This window comes from Phyllobates terribilis, unplaced genomic scaffold, assembly GCF_046119375.1.
Source record: "Phyllobates terribilis strain yellow unplaced genomic scaffold, ASM4611937v1 Scaffold_567__1_contigs__length_1068694, whole genome shotgun sequence".
Taxonomy (NCBI): Eukaryota; Metazoa; Chordata; class Amphibia; order Anura; family Dendrobatidae; genus Phyllobates; species Phyllobates terribilis.
The window spans coordinates 626,818-650,629 of record NW_027363327.1 but is presented as its reverse complement, the minus strand read 5'-3'; positions in this window follow the sequence as shown (position 1 = coordinate 650,629).

Here is a 23,812-nt window from a genome sequence, read left to right as displayed (position 1 = left end):
GGACAGGTCCTTGAGGGGAGATATGCGTTACCAAGGTTAGTAGCTTCGGTGATATAAACCCAGAGAGAGTTAATTGGGCATATCAGGGCTGGTTTTTACGAGCAGTCATTAGAGTTGGGAAGGATTGGCTGCTCACATATCCCCACCCAAGGGCCTGTGTATAAAATGGAGACAGAGTTTCTCATTCAGTGTCTGTGGCTGGAGGTGTTGAGACCTCCAGCGTGTCTGTGCTACAGGACACTGACCGTGAGCAGGTGAACCTGCTGTATTGTATGGACTAGTTATTTTCTGTTTTGTTACTTTGTGCTGGACAAGGCTGTCTTTTGTTTACTTTGCAAGTGCGGTTTATGAGGTCTGAATAAACTTGCCTTGGACATTTTTAAAGAAACAGTATCCTGTGCCTACCTCTAACACGGCTGAGTGAGTACAATTCTCTACAGTATATATATGTATTAATATTATCTTTTTAGTTTTTCCTCACGTTCACCTTTTCCCTCTCTCCAACCCTCCCGTCCACACCTCTCCCCTCCTTTTTTTCCTTCCCTTCCCCTTTATTAATTGTTCACATGTCCCTGAAATTTTATTATTTTATACATTTTTTTTCTGTTATATATATTTTATATATTTTTCACCCTTTATTTATTGTTCACATGTCACTGCACTTTTATATATTTATATAAACATATTCACTATTGATTTTCACGATTTCGATATATGTATTAAAGGGGTTTTCCCACAAACAAAATTAATTGTAATAAGGGCTGGTCCCTTATTATTTGGATGTCGGTGTGAATCCTGTAGAGAGTAGTGCACTGACTTGGGCATATGTGCTGTTGACAGATATGTATTTGTATCCACTTTAAGCGTTTTTAGAAAAGGAGACCACATGTGCATTGTACTCACGCTATAGCAGATGCAGATCCCACTCCTGATTGGCGTCCACCCGACGTATGTTTCGGCTTCTTGTCTTCGTCAGTAGCTCCGAAGTATAAATATATATAAATTATATATCTCATATGTGAACAAATACAGGTGTTTCTCACTAAATTAGAATATCATCAAAAATTAATTTATTTCAGTTCTTCAATGCAAAAAGTGAACCTCATATATTATATAGAGTCATTACAGAGTGATCTATTGTTTATTTCTGTTAATGCTGATGATTATGGCTATACGAGTTTCACTTTTTTGTATTGAAGAACTGAAATAAAGTAACTTTTTGATGATATGCTAATTTAGTGAGATGCATCTGTATATGTATTCCCACTGGTGTTAATTGTAATTCCTGTCTCGACGTCCCCTTTGCGTATAGTTAATTCCCCCCTTTTTTTGCATTTCCTCCTCTTCCACCTGGTTATCAATATAATAATTATTAGCATCACCCACATGCCTGGACTCTTCTGGTCGATGTCTCCTTTCTGCTATATACTAGAGTGGTATACTATGTGCACAGATACATGGAGAGCCATATACTTCTCAGGAGGTGCGCAGCGTCCACCTCCTCACCGCACAGGCCCACAAGCTCCTCTCCGGCAGGAAGAAGATGCATTCAGGCGGCTCCTACCACTGCAGCAGACGGCAGTGCACAAGGATACAGGGTGCAGTGTGGATGTGTCTGCACCACTGGGATGTGGCCGACCTGCATGTATACATATGCCCCTCTGCAGGGGGGACTGGCCCACCGGAGGATCGGGAAAACCCCCGGGTCCCGATGGCCCCGCCCCCTACCCCCCTGAACAGAGGGGCCCCCCCCGATTCGCAGCACTGCCGATATGATTAGTGATGGGCCCTCTGCCTCCTCTGCGCAGCGCGACACTGCCGGCGCGTGCGCAGGAGGTCAGTCTCAGGGTGATGACGTCATCGCCCTGGGACTGCTTCCTGTGCGCGCTGTGGAGTGCGGACCCTGCGTCGCTCCAGGCAGCGGCTGCAGCTCATCTCGACGCGTCAGTATGAAACGGGGAGGGGGAGGGGTGACTGGGAGGACCCCTGGCCGAGGCTGGCAGTAAATACTACTGGACAATGCGCATGATTATCATCAGGAAAACATGGTCGGCGGCTGGAGGCCAGCTGAGCGCTTCTCTGACAGCTGGGGTCTAGTGTTATTCTGTGCCTGCTCATCTCTGATATTTGTCTAATGGCAAAGATGTAGCAGAGCTGGAGACAGAAGATCCGTGGATTACGTCAGAGCGAGGGTTTTGTTTTTAATTAAAGATGGAGTCCCTACATGTGTTTTGTGTTTTATTTTTATTAAAAAAAAAATTCTGTGTTGTGTTTTTTCTGTTTACTGGAAATTCATGGTGGCCATGTCTAGTTTGGCGTGACTCCATGAATTTCAGGCTTAGTGCCAGCTGATAATACAAAGCTGGTATTAACTCCATTATTACCCAGCGTGCCACCCCCCACCAGGGCCGTTGGAAGAGCCGGATAAAGTGCCTGGAAATGGCGCTACGATGAATGCGCCAATTCCAGGGGTGGCTGCAGGCTGCCGTTTTCAGCGTGGGGGGCCCAGAATGCTTGGGCCTTACCATGCTGAGAATCCCAGCCCCCAGCCCCCCCGCCCCGATCAAAATATGGCGGGAGCCCACGCATTTTTTTTTTTTATTATTTTTTTAAATAATTAAAAAAAAACATTGGGCTTTCCTGACTTTTGATCGCCAGTCAAGGTAAAACCAGGCAGATAAAGCAGACAGCTACGGGCTGCCACCTCTATCTGCGCTGAGAATCAAAATTTCTGCAGAGCGCTATGTCATTTTTGTTTTATTATTCATTTATTTTCACACTTCTATATGTGTGACAGTCCCAACAGCCAATCACAGACACTGACACAGAGAATGGGCGTCTGTGATTGGCTGCTTGAGTAACCTGAAAGCAGCCCATACATAGTACCATACTAGAATGTATGGGCTGATTGTACATTACTCAAACAGCCAATCACAGAAGCCCATCCTCTTTGACAGCATCTGCGATTGACTGTTGGGTCTGTCACATATAGAAGTGTGAAAAGAAAATTTTAAAAACGAATTTTTGATTCTCACTGCAGATAAAGCAGACAGCTACGTACTGCCACCCCCAGCTGCCTGGCTTTACCTTGGCTGGCGATCAAAAGACAGAGAAGCCGAATATTTGTTTTAAACTTAACTTTTTTTTTTCCCGCCATATGTTGATCGCCAGCCAGATAAAACCAGGCAGCTGGGGGCTGGGATTCGCAGCATGGTAAGGCCCAAGCGTTCTTGGCCCTCCACGCTGAAAATCGCAGCCCGCAGCCACCCCTGAAAATGGCGCATTCATCATGGCACCATTTCTAGGTGCTTTACCCGGCTCTTCCAGCGGCCCTGGTGGTGAGTGGCACCCTGGGTAATAATAGGGTTAGTACCAGGCCATCTTTGCCTTATCAGCTGGTACTAAGCCCGAAATTCATGGTTTCATGCCAAATTAGACATAGCCACCATCAATTTCTAGTAAACAGAAAAAAAAAAGACAGAATTTTTTTTTTTTATTATTAAAAATAAAACACATTTAGGGACTCCGTCTTTAATAAAGAAAAATCCTCACTCCCAACGGAATCCATAGGTCTTCTGTCTTCATCTCTCTTAGATCTTTGCCATCAGACAAATATGTCTGCTGACAGATGAGCAGGCACAGAATGACACTGGAGCACTGTTACTGTGTAGTGCAGTGCTATGTTTCTTTTTTTGTCATTTCATGCAGTGTAGAAATCTTGGGAAAAGTGTGGATTGTGCTCTGGAAGTGATCAGTTATATCTAACTAGGTTATTTTCTGCAGAAATAAGTCCTGTATAGAAGATGTGATATATCAGTCTGCAGTTAAAGAACTTCACCTACAGACATCACTGGTGAGTATGTGTATTACCTATACACACACACACTGACACTATATACAGAGCTCCTGTGCATAATGTCACTGGTGATCACTGTATTACCTGTACACTAACACTATATACAGAGCTCCTGTGTATAATGTCACTGGTGATCCCTGTATTTCCTATACACACACACACACTGACACTATATACAGAGTGTAGCGTCGGCGTCCCTGCCTCCTGCTAGGCAGGGACGCTGTTCCCCTCACCTCTCCGCTCCGAGCCCGGCGTCCTCCTCCCGCTCTGCTGGCAGCGCGCGCTCCTTCCCGGCCACGGTGCTTAGGGCGCGCGCGCTCCCCCCCTCTTAAAGGGGCCGCGCGCGCCGTCCTAAGGAGTCCCCGGCCAATGGCCGGAGGACTTCACCATATATAAGGCACCTCCTCCAAAATGGAGGTGCCCGAGCAATGTTGTTGCACTGTTCACTACTCTGCTTCAGCCCTCAGGTCCCGTTTTCAGTTACCTGCCAGTTACCTGCCAGTTTCCTGCCAGTTTGCTGTCTGATTCCTGCCTGTTATCCGCTTACCTGCTTGCTAGCCTGAGGTCCGACGGTCTGCCTTCCGACATCTGTCAGTCTGTCTATGGACCAGCTTGCCCGCTCACCTGGGAGCGCTCACCTGCTACCTGTCTGCTAGCCTACCTGGTGGCTCCGCCGTCACGTGCTGTGACCACCTGCCAGTCCAGAGACTCTTGCCCGCTCACCTGGGAGCGCTCATCTGCTACCTGCCTGTTAGCCTACCTGGAGGCTCCGCCGTCACATGCTGTGACCACCTGCCAGTCCAGAGACTCTTGCCCGCTCACCTGGGAGCGCTCATGTGCTACCTGCCTGTTAGCCTACCTGGAGGCTCCGCCGTCACGTGCTGTGACCACCTGCCAGTCCAGAGACTCTGGTCCGCTCACCTGGGAGCGCTCATCTGCTACCTGCCTGTTAACCTACCTGGAGGCTCCGCCGTCACATGCTGTGACCACCTGCTTATCCAGAGACTCTCGCCTGCTCACCTGGGAGCACACATCTGCCATCTGCCTGCTAGCCTACCTGGAGGCTCAGCCGTCACAGGTCGTACCTACCCTTTATCCAGAGACTGTCCCGGTCACTTGCCGTGACCTCCTGCCCGTTTACCCAGAGACTGTCCCGGTCACTTGCCGTGACCTCCTGCCCGTTCACCCAGAGACTGCCCCGGTCACTTGCTGTGACCTCCTGCCCGTTTACCCAGAGACTGTCCCGGTCACTTGCCGTGACCTCCTGCCCGTTTACCCAGAGACTGTCCCGGTCACCTGCTGTGACTACCTGCCTGTCTTCCCTGGTCGCCACCCGCTTCCTTACAAGGACCGCCCCCTTGTATAAGTTGCTCAGAGGTTCCGCCTCCCAGACCCGTTACACAGAGCTGTGCATAATGTCACTGGTGATCCCTGTATTAGAATCATAGAATGGTAGAGTTGGAAGGGACCTCCTGGGTCGTCTGGTCCAACCCCCTGCTCAAAGCAGGATTCACTAAATCATCTCAGACAGATGTCTGTCCAGCCTCTGTTTGAAGACGTCCATTGAAGGGGAACTCACCACCTCTCATGGCAGCCTGTTCCACTCATTAATCACCCTAACTGTCAAAAAGTTTTTTCTAATATCTAATCTGTGTCTCCTCTCATTTAGTTTCATCCCATTGCTTCTAGTCTTTCCTTGTGCAAATGAGAATAAAGATGATCCTTCTACAATGTGACAGCCCTTGACATATTTGTAGACAGCTATTAAGTCTCCTCTCAGTCTTCTTTTTTGCAAGCTAAACATTCCCAAATCCTGCAACCGTTCCTCATAGGACATAGTCTGCAGACCAGTCACCATTCTGGTCGCTCTTCTCTGAACTTGCTCCAGTTTGTCTATGTCTTTTTTAAAATGTGGTGCCCAAAACTGTACCCAGTATTCCAGATGAGGTCTGACCAAAGAGGAGTAAAGACCGATAATGACTTCACGTGATCTAGACTGTATGCTTCTGTTAATACATCCCAGAATTGTATTTGCCTTTTTTGCTGCGGCATCACACTGTTGACTCATGTTCAGTCTATGATCTATTAGTATACCTAAGTCTTTTTCACATGTACTGTTGCTTAGCTCTATTCCTCCCATTCTGTATATGCTTTTTTCATTTTTATTGCCCAGATGTAGTACTTTGCATTTTTCCCTGTTAAAAACCATTCTGTTGTTTGCTGCCCACTGCTCCAGTTTATTTAGGTCTTTTTGAATCCTCTCTCTCTCTTCTCTAGTATTAGCTATCCCTCCTAGCTTTGTGTCATCAGCAAATTTAATCAGTTTACCCTCAATTCCTTCATCTAAATCATTGATAAAGATGTTGAACAATACAGGTCCCAGGACGGAGCCCTGTGGTACCCCACTTGAGACATTCATCCAGCTGGATGTGAAGCCATTTACAACCACCCTTTGAGTCCGATCACTAAGCCAGTTATGAATCCACCTAACAGTTGCCTGGTCCATTGCATACTTGGTCATTTTTTCAATAAGGATGGTGTGAGATACTTTGTCAAATGCTTTGCTGAAGTCAAGATATACTATATCTACAGCATTTCCCTGATCCACCCAGTCAGTGATTCTGTCATAGAAGGAAATTAAGTTAGTCTGACATGACTTGTTAGTTACAAACCCATGCTGACTCTGGTTAATCACTTCATTCTTATCCATGTACTTACATACATGTTGTTTAATAATTTGTTCAAAGATTTTTCCTGGTATAGAAGTCAGACTCACCGGCCTATAGTTGCCTGAGTCCACCTTCTTCCCCTTTTTGAAGATAGGAACAACATTTGCTCTTCTCCAGTCTTCTGGGACTTCTCCTGTTCTCCAAGAATTTTCAAAGATTATGGAGAGTGGTTCTAAAATTTCTTCTACGATCTCCTTCAGTACTCTGGGGTGTAATTCATCTGGACCTGGAGACTTGAACTCATTTATGTTAGCTAAATATTCCCTCACAATCTTTCTGTTTACAGATAACTTGGATTCTTCTATTCCTTTGAAAGGACAGTGAAGATCAGTTGATGTTACATTTTCTTTCTGAGAGAAAACAGATGCAAAATAGGAATTAAAAAGTTCGGCCTTCTCAGCATCCTCTCTTACCATTTCTCCATTTTCATCCTGTAAAATCCTATAGCATCTTTGACTTTTCTTTTACTTTTGACATACCCCCAAAATTCTTTTTTATTGCTTTTGACATCTCTTGCAAGCCTTAATTCATTGTCAGCTTTAGCTAACCTGATACGTGCCCTGCAGGATCTGCAGACTGCATTATAATCTTCTTTAGATATGCCTCCCTCTTTCCATTTAATAAACATTTCTTTCTTTCTTTTTAGCATGTGTTTAAGTTCTGTGTTCATCCATCCTGGTTTCCTTAAATGCTTCCCATTCTTCCTACTTTTCGGTATTGTTAACGATTGTGCTTTGAGAATCTCATTTTTAAAAATTTCCCATCCTTCCCGGACATTTTTGTCCTTAAGGACATCCAGCCATTGGATCCCTCCTATTCTCTTTCTGAGTCTCTTAAAATCTGCCTTTCTAAAATCTAACCTTGAAGTTTGAGTCTTCACATGTCTTCCTCCTCTAGTTATCCAAAATTCTATAATAGCATGATCGCTGCCTCCTAGGGTCCCAGCCACCTTTACCTCCTCAGCCATTTCCTCCTTGTTTATAAGGATTAGATCCAAAGTAGCAGATCCCCTTGTTTTCTCCCCTACCTTTTGGAAGATAAAGTTGTCAGCAAGAGAGGATAAGAATTTGCTTGACCTGTTAGTTTTACTTGAGAGAGATTCCCAACAAATGTCTGGATAGTTGAAATCTCCCATGACCACTACGTCATATTTCTTGGAGAACTTGGTCATTTGATACATAAAGAGTTCATCCATATCTTCAGCTTGCCCAGGTGGCCTGTAGTAAATGCCTACAATGGTGTCCTTTCCGTTGTTTTCTCCTTGTATTCTTACCCAAACAGTTTCCACAGAACTCCCAGTCTCTGAAGCTTCAATCTCTGTGCAGATATACGCTTTTCTAACATACAATGCAACACCTCCTCTTCATTTATCAAGTCTGTTTCTTGCAAATAAGTTGTATCCTTTTAGCCTTTTATTCCAATCATGTGTATCGTCCCACCAAGTTTCAGTGATTCCAATGACATCATATTCCTTTTCCTGCATTAGTAGTTCCAATTCTCCTTGTTTGTTGCCCATGCTTTGTGCATTTGTATAAAAACATTTTAGTTTGTGATTGGTTTCTCTTCCTCCCATATTTTTATTATTTAAATTGTTTTGTCTTTGTTCTTCCTTTCCACTTCCAGTAGCAGAGATCTCAATAGTATTTGTCAGCTGTATGGCTTTTTCTGGCCTTTTGCTTCCCTTCCCACATTGTTCTAGTTTAAAGCTCTCCTGATGAGTGTAGCAAGGCGACTTCCAAATACATGTTTTCCAGTCTTCGTAAGGTGCACCCCATCTCTAGCAAGTAGTCCATCGTATAGGTAATTCATTCCGTGATCCAGAAATCCAAATCCTTGTTGACGGCACCATCGACGTAGCCAGTTGTTCACCTGTAGAATCTTATTCCACCTCATTGTTCCATGGCCATCCACTGGGAGGATGGATGAGAAGACCACCTGCGCTCCCAATTCTTTCACTTTCTTGCCTAAGTCTTCAAAGTCACTGCAGATGGTTTCCAGGTCCTTTCCTGCGGTGTCATTTGTCCCCACATGTATTAGCAGGAATGGGTAGTGATCTGTAGGTCTGAAGAGTCTTGATATCCTGTCAGACACATCTTTAATTTTTGCTCCTGGAAGACAGCACATTTCTCTTGAGGTTATGTCTGGTCTGCAGATAGCGGCCTCTGTTCCTCTTAACAGGGAATCCCCCATGACCACCACTCTCCGTTTTTTCTTCACAACATTCTTCTTTCTCCATCCAGGAGGATTCTGAGGGCTTACAAGGTTATTCATTGCTGGCAAAGTCTTATCTTGCTGTATTTCTTCATGGTTCTCCTGCGTGAGAGCCTGGTACTGGTTCCTGAGCAGTATGGGTGCTGACTGCCTCTCGATCCTCCTGCTTCTGTGGGTCACATGCTTCCATTCTGTAACATACCTGGCGGCGTCCTTGCATGGTGGTCCATCTCCCACTGTGCAAGAGCGCGCACTTGATCTCCAGTCCAGAATGTCTCTCTGGCTTCCCTCCTTGCTGTCTGTTTGTCTGTTTTGGCTGCATAGGGCGACGCCCGCTGAACTTCCTGTTTCTTGTACCTGCTGTGGACACGCCCCTGTTGCACCTTCAGCCTATTGCTGTCCATCTTTGGGTATTTATACCACCTTCTTCCTCAAGATGGCGCCTGAGCATTGTGTCCTGTCAGTCGGCTTTTTGTCTTTGACATGCCAGGTCCTATCCTGTTTTCCTGCCTGTTTTCCAGTTCTGTGTCTGAACTGTGGTCTGTTCTTGTGAACACGCTTCTTGCCTGTTCTTTCGCCTTCTAGGGGCCGTATTCCTAGATCTGCCTGTCTGTGCCTTGCGGTATCTGTTCCCGTCTGAACAGAGTCCTGTTTGTGTCTCTGCCTTGCGGTATCTGTTCCCGTCTGAACAGAGTCCTGTTTGTGTCCCTGCCTTGCGGTATCTGTTCCTGTCTGAACTGAGTCCTGTCTATTTCTCCTGTCTTGCAGTATCAGTTCCCGTGTCTGAACTGAGTCCTGTCTATGTCTCCTGCCTTGTGGTATCAGTTCCCGTGTCTGAACTGAGTCCTGTCTGTGTACTCTTGCCTGCTGCCTTTCCTGGAGGCTGTATTTCCAGGCCTGTCTGAACACGCTCCTAGCCTGTTCCTCCCGCCTTCTAGGGGCCGATTACCTAGATCCGTTCCTGTATCTTGTCTGTCCTGTCTGAACTCGCTCCTTGCCTGTTCGTCCCGCCTCTCTGGGGGCCGTATTCCCAGACCCACTCCTGTATCCCGCTGCAGTGTCGGTCTCTTCCGTACACTCAGTTCCAGTCTGAACTCTCTCCTATCCTTTACCTGTTTTGCCTCTATGTCCGTTCCTTTCCTTTTTCTGCAGAGTCTGAACTCGTACCTAACTCCTGCTTGTTGTCTCTGTACTCCCGTTTGTGAGTTTGTGGTCCACTTGCTACTTCACTGCAAATACCCTGTGGGTATCTGGCTCTGCCTTTCCCTTCCTGTCTGTTCCGTGTGAACAGAGCCCTGTCCGTCCTGCTCTGACTCCTTGCTCACTGCTCCGGCAGCCTTGCTCCGCTCTGACCCTTTTGCTCACTGCTCCGGCAGCCTTGCTCCGCTCTGACCCTTTTGCTCACTGCTCCGGCAGTCTTGCTCCGCTCTGACCCTTTTGCTCACTGCTCCGGCAGTCCTGTCCTGCCCTGCTTCTGCCCGCTGCTCCGGCAGTCCTGTCCTGCCCTGCTTCTGCCCGCTGCTCCGGCAGTCCTGTCCTGCTTCTGCCCGCTGCTCCGACAGTCCTGTCCTGCCCTGCTTGTGCTCGCTGCTCCTGCAGCCCCGTCCTGCTCTGTTCTTGCCCACCGCTTCGGGCGTTCCCTCTCTGCTGTGGTTGTCTACCGCATCTGCGGTTCTGTGACCCAGTCTGTACTGGGTCTTAACCTTTCTGTGCTCCAGCCCGTCCTTTCGGCCAGTACCTCCCTGCCTGCATACTCGCCTGTATCCACCCATCTGCATACCTGCCGTGTTTGCTTACATCCACCAGTCTGTGCCAGCCTAACCTGCCTGTTCCAGTAATCCCAGTGTGGGTCAACCCCCGTGTCCGGAGTTTGACCTGGAGTAGCACCTGGTCCCTCTGCCCGGTTTCTCCCTGGTGCACTGGCGTCGTATGCCGTCGTGCCACCTTGGTCGGATCGGCCAGATACTTAGTCACGCCCCTCCAGGCACTCTCCGGTCCATGGTCCAGTGGAACCACAACACCCGCACACGCCAGTCAGTCCGGGCGTGTGCATAACACATTCCTCTGTTTCCTCAGGTGCAGTTCGAATTTCTTCTCTTTCTGAATCATGAAGAGATAATTCTGCTCTGTCTAAGAACTCTTCACCTTCCTTAATGATTTTCAAGGTAGTTAACCTCTCTTCTAGATTTCGCAACTTTTCCTCCAACAGGGACACAAGCTTGCATTTCTGGCATGTGAAGTTTGGCTTTTCCACTGGCAAGTCTGTGAACATGTAGCAGGATATGCAGCTCACCAAATGGCTCCTGGACTCTTCCATGTTCTTACTGTTAATGTTCTGAAAACAGTGAAAAAAGCTTAAAAAAAAGCTTCAAAACCGGCGCGCGGTTTACCGATGTCCTCTTTTCAGCTCCAACAGCCAAAATCCAGTGTTCTTTGAGCTCGCGGAGACTCTTCACTTACCCCAAAATGCAGTGGGAATATGCAAATTATCTCCTCAGGACTCCTCCCCTGGTTTACCGATGTCCTCTTTTCAGCTCCAACAGCCAAAATCCAGTGTTCTTCGAGCTTGCGGAGACTCTTCACTTACCCCAAAATGCAGTGGGAATATGCAAATTATCTCCTGTACACTGACACCATACACAGAGCTCCTGTGTATAATGTCACTGGTGATCACTATATTACCTGTACACTGACACTATATACAGAGCTCCTGTGTATAATGTCACTGGTGATCACTATATTACCTGTACACTGACACTATATACAGAGCTCCTGTGCATAATGTCACTGGTGATCACTATATTACCTGTACACTGACACTATATACAGAGCTCCTATGCATAATGTCACTGGTGATCACTATATTACCTGTACACTGACACTATATACAGAGCTCCTATGCATAATGTCACTGGTGATCACTATATGTACACTGACACTATATACAGAGCTCCTGTGTATAATGTCACTGGTGATCCCTGTATTTCCTGTACACTGACACTATATACAGAGCTCCTATGTATAATGTCACTGGTGATCACTGTATTACCTGTACACTGACACTATATACAGAGCTCCTGTGTATAATGTCACTGATGATCACTGTATTACCTCTACACTGACACTATACACAGAGCTCCTGTGTATAATGTCACTGATAATCTCTACATTATCTGTACACTGACTCTATATACAGAGCTTTTTTACATTTTCATTATCAGTCACTATCTGGTGCCATTATGTGCCATGGTCATGGCGTGGCGGTATTTGTCCCTTGTATGTGGTATTATTCAGACAGTCACTATGTTGTGCTAATATGTGGTCTTCTCATGGTGTGGCAGTATATATACCTTGTACTTGGTAGTATTTGATCACTATGTGGTGGTATGTGTTCTGGTCATGGTGTGGCGGTATTTCTCTCTTCTGTATGGTATTATTAGTCTAGGTATAGTGGATTGTTGTCAGTCATTTGTTTTTTCGGATATTAAGAATGGGAACATTCTTTATTTGCAATACATATTAAATACTTGGATGTTTAACCTCTCCCTGTGTTGTGACTACTACACAGCAGCAGAGATTTATTGGTTAATAAAGTTGATTCATTTTGAAAGAGTTTGTGGACTTATGTTATTCCTATATACGGTAACTGCATGGTGCTGGTGGGCCTCAAGATTGATTTTTTCCTGGTGGGCCCCAGGTACTCCAGTCCGGCGCTGGTCCCAGACAGTTACCTCCTCATCTGTCCTGCTGCCGGCTGGGAGTCCTGTACAGTGCGGCATGTAGTGTGATGTGAATGCCACACTATGGAGATGCTGCTCCTACTACTGCTAAGTGAGGATCTCACCTCCCCAGTATGGTGCCCTCAGGAGCTCCCACAGGGCATCACAGGCCTTAGTATGAAGCAATTCCACAAGTCTTCTAGTATTGCTTCATACTAAGGCCTGTGATGCCCTGTGAGAGCTCCCTTAGGAGGTGAGAGCCTCACCTCATAGGGCCCCATGATCTCTATGTACGATCCCTGACTGGGCCCCATGATCTCTATGTACGCCGCTGACTGGGCCCCATGATCTCTATGTACGCCGCTGACTGGGCCCCATGATCTCTATGTACACCGCTGACTGGGCCCCATGATCTCTATGTACGCCGCTGACTGGGCCCCATGATCTCTATGTACTCCGCTGACTGGGCCCCATGATCTCTATGTACGCCGCTGAGGGGGCCCCATGATCTCTATGTACACCCCTAACCTGATTGGCCCCATGATCTCTATGTACGCCTCTGACTCGGCCCCATGATCTCTATGTACGCCGCTGACTGGGCCCCATGATCTCTGTGTACACCGCTGACTGGGCCCCATGATCTCTATGTACGCCGCTGACTGGGCCCCATGATCTCTATGTACTCCGCTGACTGGGCCCCATGATCTCTATGTACGCCGCTGAGGGGGCCCCATGATCTCTATGTACACCCCTAACCTGATTGGCCCCATGATCTCTATGTACGCCGCTGACTGGGCCCCATGATCTCTATGTACGATCCCTGACTGGGCCCCATAATCTCTATGTACGCCGCTGACTGGGCCCCATGATCTCTATGTACTCCGCTGACTGGGCCCCATGATCTCTATGTACGCCGCTGAGGGGGCCCCATGATCTCTATGTACACCCCTAACTTGATTGGCCCCATGATCTCTATGTACGCCGCTGACTGGGCCCCATGATCTCTATGTACACCCCTAACCTGATTGGCCCCATGATTTCTGTATACTCCCCTGACTGGGCCACATGATTTCTATGTACGATCCCTGACTGGGCCCCATAATCTCTGATCTCTCATGATGTTTTTTTTTTATTAAAGATGGAGTCCCTAAATGTATTTTGTGTTTTATTTTTACTGTGTAGTGCGGCACTATGTTGCATTTTGTCATTTCATGCAGTGTAGAAATCTTGTGAAAAGTGTGGCTTGTGCTCTGGAAGTGATCAGTTATAGCTAACTATGTTATTTTCTGCAGAGATAAGTCCTGCATAGAAGATGTGATATATCGGTCTGCAAATAAAGAACTTCACCTAGAGACATCACTGGTGAGTATGTGTATTACCTATACACACACACACTGACACTATATACAGAGCTCCTGTGCATAATGTCACTGGTGATCACTGTATTACCTGTACACTGACACTATATACAGAGCTCCTGTGTATAATGTCACTGGTGATCACTGTATTACCTGTACACTATATACAGAGCTCCTATGTATAATATCAATGGTGATCATTGCATTACCTGTACACTGACACTATATACAGAGCTTCTGTGTATAATGTCACTGGTGATGACTGTATAACCTGTACACTATATACAGAGCTCCTGTGCATAATGTCACTGGTGATCACTGTATTACCTGTACACTGACACTATATACAGAGCTCCTGTGTATAATGTCACTGGTGATCACTGTATTACCTGTACACTATATACAGAGCTCCTGTGTATAATATCAATGGTGATCATTGCATTACCTGTACACTGACACTATATACAGAGCTTCTGTGTATAATGTCACTGGTGATGACTGTATAACCTGTACACTATATACAGAGCTCCTGTGCATAATGTCACTGGTGATCACTGTATAACCTGTACACTGACCCAATATACTGAGCTTTTTTACATTTTTATTATTTTAGCATTATTTGTCAATATGTGGTGGCATTATGTGCTTTGGTCATGACATGACGATATTTGTCCCTTCTATGTGGTATTATTCAGTCACTATGTGGTGGTAATATGTGGTCTCATGGTGTGTCAGTATTTATACCTTGTATCTGGTAGCATTTGATCACTATGTGGTGATATTATGTGCTTTGGTCATGGTGTGGCGGTATTTGTGCCTTGTATGTGGCATTATTTGGGCACTATGTGGTGGTAATATGTGATCTGGTCACGGTGTGGTGGTATTTCTGCCTTCTATCTGGTAATATTGGTCTTGGTAGAGTGGATTGTGATTGGTCATTTGTTTTATCTGATATCAATAAGGGGAAACCTCTTTATTTCCAATAGATATTAAATACTTAGATGTTTAACCCCTCCCTGCCCTGTGACTATTACACAGCAGCAGAGATGCAGTTACGGAGGTTCACCAGAGAAAGCAAGTTGGCATTTGGTGAGATTTTCACCTCTGTATTTATCAGACAAAACCAGGAGTGGGTGAGAAATGCATAAAACATTACCTCGGATTGCTCCACTCCTGGTTTTGTCTTATAAATACAGAGGTAAAAATCTCACCAAATACTCAAGTGCCACAATCTTCTGACAGTGCGGATTCCACCAATAAATAAGTGATCACCTTCCCAACCTGTGCATCGCTGAGAACTTGTTTTCACCAATAAAAACCCTTTAATGCAAACTACAGTAATTGTACATCGCAGTTCTGGTGAGCGCACAGTGATGGGCAGGAGCCGCCAGTATAATGGGTATAACGGCTAACAGGTATTTGCAAATAGCTGAAGGGTGGGTGGGCCCGGGTGGGCCCCTGGAGTCAATGTCCCTGGTGGGCCCCAGACACCCCAGCCCCTGATTTGTCACGCACGGACCCGAAGCGACTGTGCACTGCGATACACACATCCTGTTGAAATTTCTGCTGCCGTTTACAAGCCCCAACCCCCCCTGGGCCCGGTCGCAGTGACTGCCACTGCGACCGCGGACATTACGCCCCTGGCTACGTGAATCATATGTCCCATTTTGGTGCTCCTCACCATTTGCATGGCACAGTCATGCATGCTTCTCTATCACCATAGCATGCTGCAAACAATCAGGATGGCTTCTGCTACATCGCTATATAAAAAGATAGTATATCTGTATTTCTATGATACGTAGAGTGCATGGAAATCATACATCTTGCTAATATTTATTATATTACATTCATCTGATGCTCTGTAGTAACAATGTAAATTAAATTGGCGACTTAGTGCAGTTCTATTACTATTAGTAAATGTGGCACCTTGTGTTCCACAGAATATCTGAATATTACCTGAATATTTAATCTCAGCTAATGTTCATTTATCTCTTAAATATCATTGGTCAGATGCTGATCACATGACCAGTGGTGGTGCATGCATGATGATTCCATATGAAATGCACTGAGTGACAGTTGGAAGTGACAGTTGGAATTGACCAACAACAGTGGAGGAGATGTCGGCTAACTCTAAGCAAAGCAATAATATGGATATAAAAGAGGAGGAGATTGTGGTGAGCAGAGAAAAAGTGAAGACACGAAGACCTTCCCATGACACATCTGATGATGAGAGGAAGTCTTCAGTCAACAGGACAAAACCACCAGTCCAGAAGAAAGAAGTAAAGGAGAACGTGGTGAGGAGGGAAGGAGCGAAGAGACTAAGACCTTCCCATGACACATCTGATGATGAGAGGAAGTCTTCAGTCAACAGGACAAAACAACCAGTCCAGAAGAAAGAAGAAGTGGAAGAAAAGGAGAAGGTAGAAAGTCAGAAGATGGGAGCCAAGAAGAGAGGAGCCATCTTCATCTCATCAGGGGACAAAAAGGAGAAGAAAAGAAGAAGGATTACATTAGGACAGAAACCCATGGATCTAAAGCAGAAGGCTGAAGAAGCTGAAGGAAGCAGCGGTGTTCGGCCAACCGGCTCCAAAAGCACAGTCTCTGATACCATCAAGAGGAGATTATTATTCCATCAAGTGCTTGGCCGGGGATGCTATGGAACTGGCGGAAGATTCATCTACCCGCAAACATTTTGCTGTTAAGATCATCGGCAAAAGAGCCCTGCTTGCTGACGGTGATGAGCGTGTGATGGTGGAGCGACGGGTTTTACAGCTGGCATCTGGGAGCCCCTTCCTTGTCCACGCAGACTTTGCATTCCAGACCAAGGTACAGTATTGATTGCTCGATATTAGGAAATGTCACACGTACCACACACTGCTCTGCCTCATGGACCCCACTGATATCATCTTACATTTCAATATAGCATGTCCCAAGGTAACCGCAGACAATAAGATGAATGTGATGACTATACACATGGGATATTGTGGCCCCTACTGTAATCAATAACATTTATGGCGGGGCTTGGTACATTGGGAATCATTTATTAAAACAGCCTTTTTACTTATCCCAGCCAATCACAGAACAGCTTTTACTTTTCCAGGTCCGTTAAAACAACCTTAGCTGAGCTCTAATTGGTTAGTATGGGCAACTAGTTTTCTAGTGAGCAGATTTATTAATGAGGCCCAATGTACCCCGCTCTATAAATGATTGAAAATATTAGATGTCATCATAGAGGTCAATGAACTGTAGAAAATCACTTGCCCGGACCTCATGTGTCTAATTGGGTGACTGGTAATATTTGTATCATTTACAGCATTAGCTGGGCATTATCTTGTTTGTAGGCATCATCGCCATGTAGTAGTCTCTAGCTCATTTCTTTGACACTGTAGAATTTTACATATTATTATCTTGCATAGACATGGGATTTCAGAATAGATTAAATGTATTTGTTATTTTTTGTTATTTCCTGGATGACATTGTATTTTGTGTATACCATGTGGGGGACCCTGTGTACACTATATGTCAGGGCTATTGACTTTTGTGCACTTTATATACAATTTGAGAATGTGTTAATATTTTTGTATACAAGTATTATCTGTATCTTAAAGGTTTTTTTTAATTAATGTTGGGACATTTTTATGCACGTGCATCTACTTGTTTTTCATTGCCATGTTTTCTATGTATAAATATACTGGAATAAAGTACAAAATCCACTGTCTTGGAGTGAAATTTCTTCTAACCTCACCAAGTAATGAAAAAGATGGTATCATATTGACCAGGGGCGAGGTGGGCCAGAGGGGCACATGCCCTCCAGGCCGGTGGCCAAGCAGCTGCTTCTTTACAGACTGCAGGGCGGCCCTGTATCTTTCATTGTGTACATGTGCCAGCTGGGCATCTGCAGCCCAGAACAGCCGGCACAGGCCACGTTCTTATGCCTGCCGGAGAGAAGCTTCAGCCGCTGAGCAGTACGAGAGGGCAGACATCTTTGATTCTTGTAAGGCCACGACCCCACTATCAGTATTTGGTCAGTATTCGGTCAGTATTTTTTCACAGGAGTGGGAGACAAAACCAGGAGTTGGTGATAAATGCAGAATTGGTGACTTGTTTCTATTATACCTTTTCTCTGATTGTTACTGACCTGGTTTTGGTTCCCACTCCTGAGAAAATATACTGACCAGATACTGATAGTGGGGCCGTGGCCTTAGCCTGAGCTCCGGATAGTGGTCTGGACAGGAGATTTATACTTTTTGTAGAGTGTGGAAGTGGCAGGATGCTGCTCACCTCCTGACAAGTCCAGGGCCAGATCCTGAATGTTATCTATGGTCGCTCTGCTGAGGATCAGAAAGATTTATTGTAGCAGATGGACCCTTCAAGCAGGTTGGGGTCGTGCTGTCAGTGTGAGATCATCGGCTCTCGATCTGTATGAATGTTCAAATCACATCGGACCTGAGATCGAGACACTTCAGACCTTACTATACAGACCCCTGCCCCAGACTGATCCTGCACCAGCTACAGGGCCAGAGCCGGCATAACCACCCATTGCACCAGGGCAAGTGCCAGGGTCCTGGGCAAGAGGGGGGCCCCACTCACAGTTGGGGACACTGGAACGCTATTGGGCCTGTGAGTTGGGGGGGCCCGGTGTAACCCCCCCCCCCCCCCGTGCTTTACGGTGTTTGAAATATTCACCTCTCGTCATACCCTGCTGGCCGCAGGTCCAGTCTCCTCTGCGTCTTCTGACTCTGTCACGTCTCAGTGTTGAAGAGACAGGACCTGTAGCCAGCAGGGTATGAGGAGAGGTGAGTATTTTATTATTTATTTTTTATGTATGGAGCCCATTCTCTATGGAGCATTATATGGGGCCCATTCTCTATGGAGCATTATATGGGGCCCATTATTCTGTATGGCACATTACATGACGCCCATTATTCTTCATGGAGTAATATATGGGGTCAATTATGGTGTAATGAGCATTATATGGGGTTCATTATTCTGTATAGAGCATTATATGGGGCCTATTATTCTGTATGGAACATTATATGGGGTCCATTATTCAGTATGGAGCCCATTCTGTATAGAGGACTATGTGGTGCCCATAATACTGTATGGAGTGCTATGTAGTGCCCATAATACTGTATGGAGGACTATGTGGTGTCCACAATACTGTATGGAGGACTATGTGGTGCTCATACTACTGTATGGAGGACTATAATGTACAGTCTAAAATGAAAACTTTTGAATCCCCCCATGACACGCCCCATGCACTGTGAGGATTCGCCGGTTTCTGAGCTATTATAGAATTTACAATAGATATCACTCATGTAATGTAAGAAGTACCGTATTTTTCGGACTATAAGATGCACCGGACCATAAGACGCACCTAGGTTTTAGAGGAGGAAAATAAAAATAAAAAATTTAAGCCAAAAATGTGTTCCTGATGCACCTTTAAGGGGGAGGGGGTCTTCTGCTGACACTGGTATAGGGGTAATGTCCCCCAATTCTGACAATATCCCCCATCCTGGTATATATGCCCCCCCCCCTTCCTTTTATACGTGGTCCCCATCCCCATCCTGGTATGCATGGCACCCCTCATCCCTATCCCGGTATGCATGGCACCCCTCATCCCTATCCCGGTATGCATGGCACCCCTCATCCCTGTCCCGGTATGCATGGCACCCCTCATCCCTGTCCCGGTATGCATGGCACCCCTCATCCCTGTCCCGGTATGCATGGCACCCCTCATCCCTGTCCCGGTATGCATGGCACCCCTCATCCCTGTCCCGGTATGCATGGCACCCCTCATCCCTGTCCCGGTATGCATGACACCCCTCATCCCTGTCCTGGTATAGTGGTATGCATGGCACCCCTCATCCCTGTCCTGGTATGTATGGCACCTCTAATCCCCATCATGCTGCACATGGCCCCCTCAGCGTTACCCTGGTATGTATGGCCTCCTCATCCCCCATCCTGGTATGCATGGCTCTCTCATCCCCATTCCTGGTATGCATGACTCTCTCATCCCCAATCCTGGTACATATGGCCTCCTCATCCCCCAATCCTGGTATGCATGGTTCCCTCATCCCCCAATCCTGGTATGCATGGTTCCCTCATCACCCAATCCTGGTATGCATGGTCCCCTCATCCCCCAATCCAGGTATGCATGGTCCCCTCATCCCCCAATCCAGGTATGCATGGTACCCCTCATCCCTATTCTGGTATGCATAGAACCCCACTTTCCTATCCTTGTATGCATGGTACCCCTCACCCCCCAATCCTGGTATGTATGGCACCACTCACCCCCCAATCCTGGTATGTATGGCACCCCTCACCCCCAATCCTGGTTTTCATGGTTCAGTCACCCCCCAAATCCTGGTATGTATGGCACCCCTCACCCCCCAATCCTGGTATGTATGGCATCCCTCACCCCCCAATCCTGGTTTTCATGGTTCAGTCACCCCCCAAATCCTGGTATGCATTGTACCCCTCATCCCCCAATCCTGGTATGCATGGTCCCCTCACACCCCTTTCCTGGTATGTATGGTACCCCTCACCCCCCATTCCTGGTATGTATGGCACCACTCACCCCCCAATCCTGGTATGTATGGCACCCCTCACCCCCAATCCTGGTTTTCATGGTTCAGTCACCCCCCAAATCCTGGTATGTATGGCACCCCTCACCCCCCAATCCTGGTATATATGGCACCCCTCACCCCCCAATCCTGGTATGTATGGCACCCCTCACCCCCCAATCCTGGTTTTCATGGTTCAGTCAGCCCCCAAATCCTGGTATGCATTGTACCCCTCACACCCCTTTCCTGGTATGTATGGTACCCCTCACACCCCTTTCCTGGTATGTATGGTACCCGTCACACCCCATTCCTGGTATGTATGGCACCCCTCATCCCTTTCACGGTGCACAGATACAAAAAAATAAACACATACTCACCTTTCTTCCCTGTGCTCCAGCGCTTCTGTATCCTGTTCTGCCGGGGAGCAGTGCGGCGCCAGAGTACGCGTGTGCCCATACCGTGCTGTTCAACGCCATTTTGCTGAAGACACACTGCAAATATGTCTTCAGTAAAATGGCGCCGGATAGAGCTATGCATATGTGCCGATTCCAACGCCTTCACTCCTGCCCTGGTCTCCGGCGAGAAGAGAAGCACCGCTGCAACGCTCCTCCCGGTCAGGTAAGTATGGCGCCGGAGATCGCGGTATGTGTTCAGTGTCTACGCATACCGCAATCTCCGGCGCCATACACACTCCTCTTACCTGTAACGTAATGGGTTCTTCTGTCTAGAGCCAGACTGCGCAGGCATGTAGCACTTGCCAAGTCTTTAAAGGCTTCAGACAGAGGGAGGCTTGTAGTGTTATATTATATTTACAGTACAGACCAAAAGTTTATTTAAAGATTTTTCTGTATTTTCATGACTCTGAATATTGTACATTCACACTGAAGGCATCAAAACTATGAATTAACACATGTGGAATTATATACTTAACAAAAAAGTGTGAAACAACTGAAAATATGTCTTATATTCTAGGTTCTTCAAAGTAGCCACCTTTTGCTTTGATGACTGCTTTGCACACTCTTGGCATTCTCTTGATGAGCTTCAAGAGGGAGTCACCAGAAATGGTCTTCCAACAATCTTGAAGGAGTTCCCAGAGATGCTTAGCACTTGTTGGCCTTTTTGCCTTCACTCTGCGGTCCAGCTCACCCCAAACCATCTCGATTGGGTTCAGGTCTGGTGACTGTGGAGGCCAGGTCATCTGGCGTAGCACCCCATCACTCTCCTTCTTGGTCAAATAGCCCTTACACAGCCTGGAGGTGTGTTTGGGGTCATTGTCCTGTTGAAAAATAAATGATGGTCCAACTAAACGCAAACCGGATGGAATAGCATGCCGCTGCAAGATGCTGTGGTAGCCATGCTGGTTCAGTATGCCTTAAATTTAGAATAAATCCCCAACAGTGTCACCAGCAAAGCACCCCCACACCATCACACCTCCTCCTCCATGCTTCACGGTGGGAACCAGGCATGTAGAGTCCATCCGTTCACCTTTTCTGCGTCGCACAAAAACACAGTGGTTGGAACCAAAGATCTCAAATTTGGACTTATCAGACCTAAGCACAGATTTCCACTGGTCTAATGTCCATTCCTTGTGTTCCTTATCCCAAACAAGTCTCTTCTGCTTGTTGCCTGTCCTTAGCAGTGGTTTCCTAGCAGTTATTTTACCATGAAGGCCTGCTGCACAAAGTCTCCTCTTAACAGTTGTTGTAGAGATGTGTCTGCTGCTAGAACTCTGTGTGGCATTGACCTGGTCTCTAATCTGAGCTGCTGTTAACCTGCGATTTCTGAGACTGGTGACTCGGATAAACTTATCCTCAGAAGCTGAGGTGACTCTTGGTCTCCCTTTCCTGGGGCGGTCCTCATGTGAGCCAGTTTCTTTGTTTTCTTGATGGGTTTTGCAACTGCACTTGGGGATACATTCAAAGTTTTCCCAATTTTTCGGACTGACAGACCTTCATTTCTTAAAGTAATGATGGCCACTCGTTTTTCTTTACTTAGAATTTGTATTATGGTAAGAAAAAAGCAGCTAACAGTCTATTCAGTAGGACTATCAGCTGTGTATCCAGCTGATTTCTGCACAACACAACTGATGGTCCCAACCCCATTTATAAGGCAAGAAATCCCACTTATTAAACCTGACAGGGCACACCTGTGAAGTGAAGACCATTTCCGGTGACTACCTCTTGAAGCTCATCAAGAGAATGCCAAGAGTGTGCAAAGTAGTCATCAAAGCAAAAGGTGGCTACTTTGAAGAACCTAGAATATAAGACATATTTTCAGTTGTTTCACACTTTTTTGTTAAGTATATAATTCCACATGGGTTAATTCATAGTTTTGATGCCTTCAGTGTGAATGTATAATTTTCATAGTTATGAAGATACAGAAAAAGCTTTAAATGAGAAGGTGTGTCCAAACTTTTGGTCTGTACTGTATATATATATATATATATATATATATATATATATATGTGACTACTATGTCTCTATAAATGTGATACTCATGTGTTTGTGATCCTCCATTGCTATACTCTGTACGATTGTCTTTTAATTTTTGCAATATTTAATAGAGATTTATTTTAGCGGCAATAAGCGCCTATTGTTTCATTTTGGTGGTATCTATAGTTTTGGTGTTGCCTGTAGTGATAAAGTCTTGGATTACTCATGCTCCTTATGTTGGTAGTCATATATATGACAGTGTATCTACTGTAAAACATCTGATGTCTGTATCACAGTATTTGATATACCAGTCACATATTATTGGCTGGCAAATTTTAGCCTGGGGGGCAAGCACAATGCAGCGGCCCATGAGTGTCGCGGCCATCTTTAGGCTTGAGTTTCATGTAGCACCTGATGAGTATAGCATGTGTGCGACCAAGGTACATCTGCTAACAACCCATTTCATAAAGATCACAGCTTTTTTCAGCTGTACTGGTAGAAATTAATTACAAATGGTTCACTTATTGTTATTGGCTGCACAGTTTTTGCAAAAGCATGCGGCCATTACCAAGAAACAAGCAATTTGCACTTAATATCTAATCATATAGTGGAAAAACAGTAGTTAAATGATTGGCAGTGAGCTCCTGTGCTTGGTTTGCACAGTCATGCTGAAAGAGTCCTATTAAAAGCCTAACTGTAGCTTCCAAATTAGTTTTACATGTTGGATAAACCCTTTATTTGTCCTGCTTATTCTTTTCTTTTAAACATCTTTTTATTAAGGTTTTTTTTAAAGAAGGTTAACAATTGAACAAAGAAAAGTCACATTGTTAATGAAACAAATCAAAGATAACGATATCACATAGATTATAAGAGCAGAAATTGACCAGACTGCATAAATTTCAGCCAAACATTGACACGTTTCGGAAGAGAAAAAAAATATA